Source organism: Salminus brasiliensis, chromosome 22, assembly GCF_030463535.1.
Source record: "Salminus brasiliensis chromosome 22, fSalBra1.hap2, whole genome shotgun sequence".
Classification (NCBI taxonomy): domain Eukaryota; kingdom Metazoa; phylum Chordata; class Actinopteri; order Characiformes; family Bryconidae; genus Salminus; species Salminus brasiliensis.
In genome coordinates, this window is record NC_132899.1 from 19,634,052 (window position 1) to 19,644,509 (window position 10,458).

The window sequence follows — 10,458 nt, forward strand, 5'->3', positions numbered from 1 at the left end:
GGGAATGCTGTATACATACTAACTAACACTACATACATCTTAAATTAAGGATATTTTGTAGACCCGCACAATGACAAATCACAGTATACAGTGCAGTATAACAGACTTTTCATAAAATATTTTGAGGTGTATGGATTGCAGAACTGGAGAGGCCACTCATATCTTGACCTTGTTTCTTAAAATGACAACACATTTTCACTAGGTTGTATAAAAGTATTGTATTGTATAAAAACCTTATCTGTCCCGCATAAACACTGTATGTATCTAGGCACCCTTTCTAGTTAGTAAGTTCAGCTACTTTAGCTTAAGGTCACTATGTCCAATGCCAAGCGTCAGCTCAAAAAGTATAAAGCCCATTCCCAGAGTTGGGTTACAGAATACTGGAACTGCGATCTCTGGGGTGATGGAGCTCCATCCAATATCTTTGGGATGAGCTGGAGTGACATTTGTGATCCAGAACTAAAACACTAATAATCAATACCTGACCTCACATGTGGCTGAATGCAATCAAATCCTAGCAAATCATAGCACTGTTTCAATATCTATGTATATTTCAACATTTATTAAGCTTTACGTAGTTCACTAAGATGTGAGTGTGAAGAGAAATGTGAGTGTGACAAAACCATTCAAAGGTCTAAAGTGGCCTAGAGTGGCTTAGCGGCTTAATACGCTACCACTGTGGCCCAGGGGTCAGAGAGGCCACAGTTGGCTGTTCTTTCTCTGGGTGGGTAGATGGCGCCCTCTTCCCTCATCAGTCTTAAAGCAATGTTGGCCGGCACAGGTGTCTGTTAGCTGGTGCGGCAAAGGCAGTGGCTGCTTTCACATGTATCAGAGGAGACATGTGTAAAGTCCTTACCCTCCTTGCTAGTCCTAGGGAGAGCTACGAATGGGGTAAAAATAAAGAACCTTTTCTTGATGATTCCTCACATTCACACATCTCTATTACTAACAATGTTCTTTCTGAAGCCAACAGTGGTTCTCTTATGACATTGCTCAAAGCACCCTTTAAAAGCCTTCCCAGAAGAGCAGAGGTTGTTAGAGCAGTTGAATTCACTTTTGGGACATGGATAGTGTATAAACATGCTTTTCTTATCCTACCATTTGTGTTGCATGAAAATTGATTATGAAATCTGCCTGCTTCATAGTCAAAACAGTACAAATACTGCACCTGACCTGCTTATTTAACCATCCATGTTCTTATCTACCTCTTTCTTGTCAGGGTTGTGGAGGGTCCGGAGTTATTGGGTGCAGTCCTTTATTCCTAAAAATAAGTTGTTTCAATGGTTTTTTTGAGCAATGCTATAAAATAACGTCTTTTGGTTCCATATAGAAGCATTTCTGCAGTGGATATGTGCAAGTGTGAAGAACATTTAATTTGGAAAACAACCTTTACATCAAATGTTATTTAAACTTTCACACATCTCTACACATCTCTATTAGAAAAGTGGATCATTATGGAAGCGAAAGTGGTTCTTCTATGGCATCACATAAAGAACCCTATGTAGCAACTTCTAAAAATTTCTAGGAGTGTAGGGGTCACACCAAACCTCTCACAGACAGTGACCAGAGCAAGGCCCGAACTCACAATCCCAGGCTCACAGAGCTGTGCTGCATACACAACCTGCTGCACTACCACTCCATCCTGCTTGTTTATGACTGCTTTAAGCAGGGTGCTTTCTGGAAGCAAGACTAGCATAAGATTCTAGGAGCAGATGAAAGGCCCAATGTTGTCTTGATAGCAACCTAAGCTATAGCCATGAAAACAGGGCTGTAAAAGGCATGGTGAGAATACTAAAGCCTGGCTGCAATGTGGTGCATGCTCAGATATTTACATTGAGGAGAAAACTTGAATCCATTGCATGTATGACTGGATGCCTGTGATCACATAGCTCTTTGAGTCTGAATGGCGTTCACGGGACATGAACAACTCTTTCATTGGGTGTGATTTTTGTAGTGAATGTGTTTGCTAGCCCGACAGCTTAGCTATAAGCACGGCAGCATGCGCTTAATCTTTAGCAGACTACTTCTCATAAGATCAGTGGGGTCAATTGAAAACACAGTGAGTACACACTGACGTGTGCTTTTGATGACAGGAAGGCACAACAGCACACTTGTGTGGAATGTCATGGTTTCCCAGAATACTCCAGGAAGGTGCGTTAATTAAGCATGAAAGTATAAACAGCTTCAGCTGCCGAACATGCGGAATTTATGCGGGGGGAAAAAAGAAAGGAACTATTTCAAGAACAGATTAGAAACTTCACAAGTTTGCCTTTTTATAGCATTAATAAAAGTAGATAACAAGCATTCGAAAATAATTTCGCTCGCCGGTATCTTGTCCTATAAAGGCTAATTATAAGCAGAGCTCGTAAACAGGGTCATGTAACTGTCATGTGAAGGTAGCTGATGATGGAGTCTGAGGAGCAGTGTTTCACTGGCCACCCACGTCAGCCCAGAAACAGGTGGACAGTAACAGAGAGGAGGGGTATTTCTTACAGAGAGAAAGTACTTACTTTTGCAGCAATGTGCCGTCGCAGCACTTTCTGTTTTGCTAAGCTTTCGTTTTTATTCTGCTTATGCTCATTGTTATATTTAGACAATCTATATTCTAAAGCTGGTCCTGTTTATTATTAAAATAAAAAAAGAGGCTGCATTGAATTCAGTCTTGAATCAATACTAGATTCAAATGTGTGCATCATTTCCACACAAATAAAATATATTACATCAGTTTGTGGCAAATGCAAGTCAGCTAACAAAAAAAAGACAAGACTTGTCCAGGGCATTTTCAATATCTTCCATACATGACACACATTGAGCATATTAAAAGCCTCTGAATATCTAATCATTTTACACACAGGATTACTGGAGGTGCTATTTAACAGATAGGACTACATCAATGCAATCAGAAAGCGTGCATTTGGCGTGCATTAGGCGTGCATTTAGAAAAGGCGAAGCTTCAGCTCTCTCCATAGATTATCTAGTTCTAGTTCCATGACCTTGATATGCTTCATATGGAGCCACTCCTTTTTTTCCTTGGCTGTATGTTTTGGGTTGTTGTCGTGCTGGAAGATCCATCCAAGTGCCCTGGCAGAGGCAAGGAGGTTGTCACCCAGGATTTTGTGACAGATGGCCCGGTTCATCTTCCCGTCGATGCAGTGAAGTTGGCCTGTGCCCTTAAAAGAAAAAATCCCCAAAACATAATACTTCCACCACCATGCTTGACAGTGGGGATGGTGTTCTTTGGGTCATATTCTGTATTTTTCTTCCTCCAAACACGTCAAGTTGAGTTGAGGCCAAAGAGCTCAATTTTGGTCTCATCTGACCACAGCACCTTCTCCCAGTCAAATAATATGTTCATTGCCTGGACATGAACCTTCTTGAGCAGAGGAACCTTGCGTGCACTGCAGGATTTTAAACCATTACGTCTCAGTGTATTCCCAATGGTTTTTTTGGAGACTCTGAGACAGCTGCCTTGAGATCGTTAACCAGCTCCTCCCGTGTAGTTCTTGGCTGATTTTTAACCTTTCTCATGATCAATGTTGTACTTTTTCCACTTCCGAATAATTGCACCAACAGTTGTCACCTTCTCATCCAGCTTCTTACTTATGGCTTTGTAGCCCATTCCAGCCTTGTGTTGGTGTGGAATGGTGCCTGAAACTCCAGCCCAGAAGTTCTCAGAGTTTGCTACCCTGTTCCAGCTCCACAGGTGTGGCACATACTAGAAAATGTGAATCTGGCACATTTTGGCCAAGATTTGAAATCTTTGACCAATAGAAAAGCTCCAAAATGACTTGGAATAAAATCATTACATTGACTTCCATCGAAAGTGCAGAAAGTTTATCCTGTAGTCTCCTGTAAAGTTGCCATGTTGATAAATAAAGATTTTTGCGTGACAGCGGTAATTCTTATGCGTTAATCCTTTGGTGTTTTTTTTAATGTGAGGCTAATTGGTTTCAGAACTGCACTTGGAGATGGACAGTGTAGTGTTATTTTGGTAGACAGTTAAATAATAATCTAGAAAAGAAGAAAGTTGTAATTTAGATAGAAAGTCATAAACACACCAAAAGCTTACATATCTTCCTTGTCGGACAAAAATCTTGCATCTCCATTTCACAATTAACTTAAAACTTAACTTAAAAGTAACTTTTTTTGACATAATTTAAATCTGGAACAAATAACCCACAGCTAGACTCAGAATCTTAGGTTTTCAATGGGAAGAATTAGTTTACTGAATAGTGACTTATGTATCAGTTTTAAACATTTAACACTGTAAGACATAATGCAGGTGTTTGTATCTGTGCATGAAAGTGCAGCATTACAAACTTCAATGAACAGAACACTAGAGGCTATACACAACCTCAGTGGCTCAATAGTGAACTTTTTTTTACTACAACTTTTCAATTTTTTCAGGTATCTCAATGACTAGAAATTAAGAATCTATATGTGGGAACTATATTTTATGTGCACATATATATATTTAAATCAAATGCAACATATTCATCAGTATGTGATTAATCTTAACTTACAGTGTGCTGAATGTGTGATCTGACTTTTCGAAAATGTAAAGGCTTAGTTCACTCTATTATTTCCTAATTGACATTATATAATATATCAGTCTCTACATTGTTGATGAGAGATTGGTTCGAGCAGATAATCATTGTGCACAATGATCAAAAGAGCATCCCAGACAGCATGGCACGTCCAACCTTGAGGCGGATGGGCTACAACAGCAGAAAGCCATGTCGGGTTCCAGTTCTGACGGCCAAGAACAGAAAGCTGAGGATGCAGTGGGCACAGGCTCACCAACACTGAAGAGCTGAAGACTGGAAAGCACAGGGATGGTAGGTAAACCCAACAGCCTGAATGTATGGACCAAACCTGCCATTTGTCAACAGTCTAGGCTGATGGAGGGGGTCTAATGGTGTGGAGACCTGATGGAGTTTATTGGGCCTGTTAATACCAATCTATTATTGTTGCTGACTATGTGCATCCCTGCATGGCCACAATGTACCTATTTCCAGCATAATGCAGCATGTCACACAGCCATCTCAGGTGTCTCTAACTCAATCTAAATCTAATGGAACACTTTTGGTATGTGGTAGAATGTATTAGTGTAGTCTTTCTTATATAAAGCTGTGCGGGTTTATACTTATACTCTGTATACTATACATTAAATAAAGTATGTATGATCTCTATAAGTAGAATAAATGCTGACCTCCTCTAACGCAACACATTATCAACGTAGGTTGTGCACACAAAGGCACTGAATTTAAACATGCATGCTGTCAGTCACTGACTTTGCATTTCTCTGTTGTTTCCCACTCCTGGCTTGGCATGTGCCACAGCAACACAAGCACAAGTGCTGTTTTATGTGGTTTTTGCGTCTGTGGGTAATTTGCGGTCTTTATGTTTGATCTCCCACAGTAATGGAGCAATTCAGTAGATGAAGCTACATGGCTGGAGTGGAGGGCTGCCATTATTAACTTTTTGCACTTCTGCAACATGTGTATTTGACAGTACAAATCAGCAAGACCTTTTGAAATAACTGTACCCCTAGCCAAGCCAGAGGTAGATCACATTTAGGAGATATAAAAAAAACAACAAACAAAAAACCCAACAACAACAACAACCGAAACACAAACACACAAATCCCGCTAGTCTGCTTTGCTCCAAATACAAGTGCTCCCACCAGTGTCACAGACTGACTTGGGCCCTAAAGAGCCATGGGGCCATATTTGGCTGTTCCTGACATGACAGTTCCTTAATAAATGTCAGGCGTGCTTGGCAAGGCCCTGCAGAATCAGCATAGTCCAGTAAAACAACAGAGCGCAGGGAGATGAAACGAGCAACAGCAACACCACTGCGGGCACAGGCGCTTGGAAGAGGATCTGAAGGCCATCCATTCCAAGCCCTTTCTCTCCCATATTTCCCAATAATTAGCGCTGTTCTGCAGATGTTTCCCCCCCCCCCCCCCTTCCTCTTTTACTTACGTTTTCACAATGGGAGCGTGGCGAAGAATGGGACAAAAAAAAAAAGTCAAACAAGAGGGAAACATCATGTGCTTCTTATTTAATGGAGTCATTAGAGACGGACAAAGAAGAAAGAGGAGAGTGTTCATGAGAAGTCCCATTAAAACTGAAATTTCTAATAGATAGCTCTTAATTTGTTTCCGTTTGTTGTGATTAAGAAATTCAAGCCTAGTTTCTAAATGACCCTTTCGGTATGTTGGCGAGACAGACCCAATTTAAACAAATTTGCAACACAAGCACAAAGAAATCGGTGTAAAATCCAGCCAAGGATGTGTAATATTCCAAATATTATAATGACACTCATTACATTTCTTTATTTCGGATTGAAATGTCAGTACGTTTGAGTGTGTGTGTATGTTTGGTTTGTATCAGCCCCCTGGGAGCGGAGAGTAAGGCCAATTATGACGCTTCCCCCTGTGCTGCTGGCAGAGTGCGCTCCTATCACACTGGGCCCTGCTGAGCCCCAGCCCAAACATTTTCTCTGAGTCAACATCACTGCTATAGCCAGCTGCCATTGAGCAATGACAAACATTTCAAACTGCTTACTGGCTAAATGCATCTTAATTATATCTCAGCGGCACATAGCTTAAGTCATGGGATGGAGGCCTTGCAGGGCTGTCAAAAGGAAGCAATAAGCAATGAAAAGCCATGTGTTACAGTGGGGTGTTGTTAGGCGCAACACTGACAAAATACATAATACAACATGATAAAATGAAAAGTTTAATAAGTAACGAATTCTATATTCTAAACAGCTCTTTCACCAAGAAATGTAAGGGTAGAATTATACGTCTGCATCAGTGAACCTGTGAGTGTGTGTGGCTTTTTTTGCTCACCATTTTCTTCCAATATTTGAAAGAATACCTGTTCATGTCTGCGAGGTCGCACCTCTTCTGCCAACCAATCCCTAATGTGCTACGTTTGGTTCTGTGCTAGTACTGGTTCAGGTGGAGTATTATTTGGGACTTGTCCTGTCCCAGTACCCACCCGACTGCCAATCAGCGGTTCATGGACACAAAAGATTAGCAGATTTTTGCAGTCCTACTGCAAACTGTGCCCTTTTAACGACCCCCTACATGTTAAAATCCAGATCACTAAATGGAGCACTACTATAGGGAACATAACTCAAAAAAGGTAGCAAGCGATTTGGGACACCTTGTTATGTGTTTGCATTTCATGTCCGCTAGGGTACATCTTTTGTACACTATATATTATGGTGCATTGTGTGATTGTTACAGTGCACTGAAAATTCTCTATTATGTTTTTGGACACCAGTGAGCCTTGCCAAGGTACATTTACCCATGAACCCCTTCTCTATGTCACGATGCACATTCATTCGTTACTTGAACTTAACTGAACTGTGGAAAGCATTTACAGGCAATTAAATATGAATATGGCAATTCTGTTGATGTAACATAATTTATGACATTTGGCAAAGCGCAAATAGCACATTTCCAACTGCAGTCATTAAGGTTCATTGAATGAGATTTAAGAGTGTTGGTTTAACTTATTTTACTTATCTTGGACCAGCTTATTTTTCTTAAGCTGGTCAAAAACAAATGTAACAGAGATGATTTACTCTGATGATGGTTTACTCCTGAGTAAGAAAGTGCTGTCCCAACTGTAGTGCCCAATCAGTATAAAACCACACTCAGCATCAAGGAATATGGTAACTCACTCTTACAACCAACAGAGATCAACCAAAATGTAGAAGATAAGGGTCCATACGAGGGAAGTAGCCCACAGGGAAAGACAACACACTGATGGGTGAAACAAGTAAAACAAGGGTGAAATATGCAAAATATGGAGTCTGCTGCCATTAGGAAAGCTGTGTTTTGCCAGTGGAAACAGACTAAGATGAATAGCAGACCCTTTTACACCTTGCCACTTAAGTATTGGGATTGTAAATGCAGGTGTAAACACAAACAAGACTCATTTAAACCAGATCACTCAGACCATCTCTCCAAGACGCATTCAACAAACAAAGCCCCTGCCAGTACAATCAAAACACCAGTAATAATTGCCATGCAACGATCAAATTTGAATATTCTGACCCACACAGCAAGTGGATTTCAGTCTGACTAAATGCATGTGGCTAAAATCTTATTAGGACACAATCACTAGGACCCAGGTACTAGGCACATGAAGTGACCAGGTGTAAATGGGGTCACAGTATGTCGATTTAATTGTTCACCCAACTACAGTTGGGTGTAGTTGGGTATAGTACAGTAATACATCATTTCAGTACAACAGACATCGTTTTGCAGTATGCATCTCACATTATAAGACATAAATCTGATTTAAAAAAAAAAACATCTGGGAAAACACAACTGTATTTAATTTGATTGAATTTGGTTGATTTAACACCTAAGATCGTTATTCTGGTACAAGACACCTGGTCTTAGCATGTACCAAAGCTAATTTTATGTTTCTTGAGTGCAGATACGATTCTGTGCATCTTTGCATACAATTCAATCAGCCTTAACTTCTTTACAATATGCAAGATCTGTCAAACAACATAATGATCAAAGCTTATTTCCCCTGGTTGGTGTGGCGCAACAGATAACACCTCTACCTGCCAGTGAGCTACCTCACCATGTGGGAGATTGGGGTTTGATTCCTGGTCTAGGTGACTACGCTATGCTACATCAATAAGAGTCCTTGGGCAAGACTCTGAACATTACACTGGCCCACCTCTGTAATACGAGTAACCATGTAAGTCGCTCTGGATAAGAGCGTCTGCTAAATGTAAAGAGTACAATTTTAATAACTTGTTCTAAAATCTAAATGGCAGGGCCACATTTAAATACTGTGTATGCTCACATGGGGCAGTGGTGGCTCAGTGGTTAGATCCTTAAGAGTATTGCTCACAGGGTTGTGGGTTCAGTAGGCTGCCACTGTTGGCCTTTTGAGCAGGTCCTTACTTAAAGGCATGACTGCGCACATTTATGATCTTTTTCATGATCAATAATACTGATTCCCAATCCTGGTGTTTTCCCTGCTCTAACACACCAAGTTCAACTCAAGAAGGGTTTGTTCACTAGTTTATTAGATGGTTCAGGTGTGTTGAGAGCTAGGGAGACCCCTTAAGTGCAGTGAAATCATTATGACACACAGCTTGATTAGTTCATTGCTTATTGCTAAGCCAATCAGATTGTAGAATCCGGGCTATTCCTTGTATAAGTAGAAGCATAAGGAAGAAATCCTGGGCCTGTTTTGTTCCACCCGGTGTGTTTCTCTCTGTTCCTCTCCCAGCGTCTGCAGTCGTTTATTTCCCCTTCAGATATGGCTCCTGCTGTCCAGTACGTCTACGTGAGTGTGACAGGGAGGAGGCCCCTGGCTCTCCGAGGATCCTACAGCTGGACTGGGGTAATTGCAGTGTGCACAGAGCCATGGAGAGCGATTGGCCATAGTGTCAAGCCAATTGACTCGAGCATTTTCAATGATCCTTGAGGACGCGTGAGGCCAGGGCAGTTCATCCTTCAGCGCCAGGTGTGCCGTGCAGGCGCTGTAATACCTCAAAGACCATTTGTATCAAATCATCAGGAAACTGTCCCCTGTGAATCGGTGACGGCACAGTATGAGTTTCAGAGAGTATAGAATGTGCGTTTGTGTTCGGTAGAGAGGAAGAGTGGGTGTATAACTCATGGGACAGCGAGTGCAGGGACCAGAAAGTAAAGAGATTTATTGAAGCTTTTGGCTCCATCTGTTGGTCAAGTTGATAAGTAATCTCAAACTGACTGTGGTTTCTGACACTATATAATGTTATCAAGAAACACAGACAGCGTCGCTGAACAGTACACTCTTAAAATGTCAGGTGCTTCAAATAGTTCTGTGAATACCATAGAGGAACCACATTTGGTCCAGCAAAGAACCGTGTTGATCATACAGATGTGTGAATGTGACGAGCCTTCGAATTGGTTTCAATCAAGTGAAGGTGGAGTGAACTAGCAGCCTTAAAGCCAGAATGTTGACTGTGCTTTGGTCAGTTTTTGTGGAAATCAGTATGTGATACAGTGCCTTTACCACTGTTTTACTGTTCATTTAGTTCATCCACTGACATTTCTTTAAAAGCTATTTCACTATCAAACCAAATGTGAGCATCTCACGGAATTAAAGCCAGCAGACTTTGCTTAATGTATCCCCAGAGCTTCCAGGAATAATTAGAGGCCACAGTAAGCATTGTTTCAGCTGCTCTGATCTGATGTAATCAAAGGCCACCGAGACCCACGGAAAAGAGCTGGTTGCAACACACAAGGAAAAGTAATGCCTTAGTAATAATGCATTGTCATGCAACGCCTACTGCACATGAAAAATGAGCCCTTCTCATGCTTCTCCTATCTGCACAGCAGAAAGCAAAGAGTTGGGGCTCATTACTGTGTCATTGAGCAATAGGAGGTACTGAAACCAAGCCCACTGTTAATTAAGCTATGGC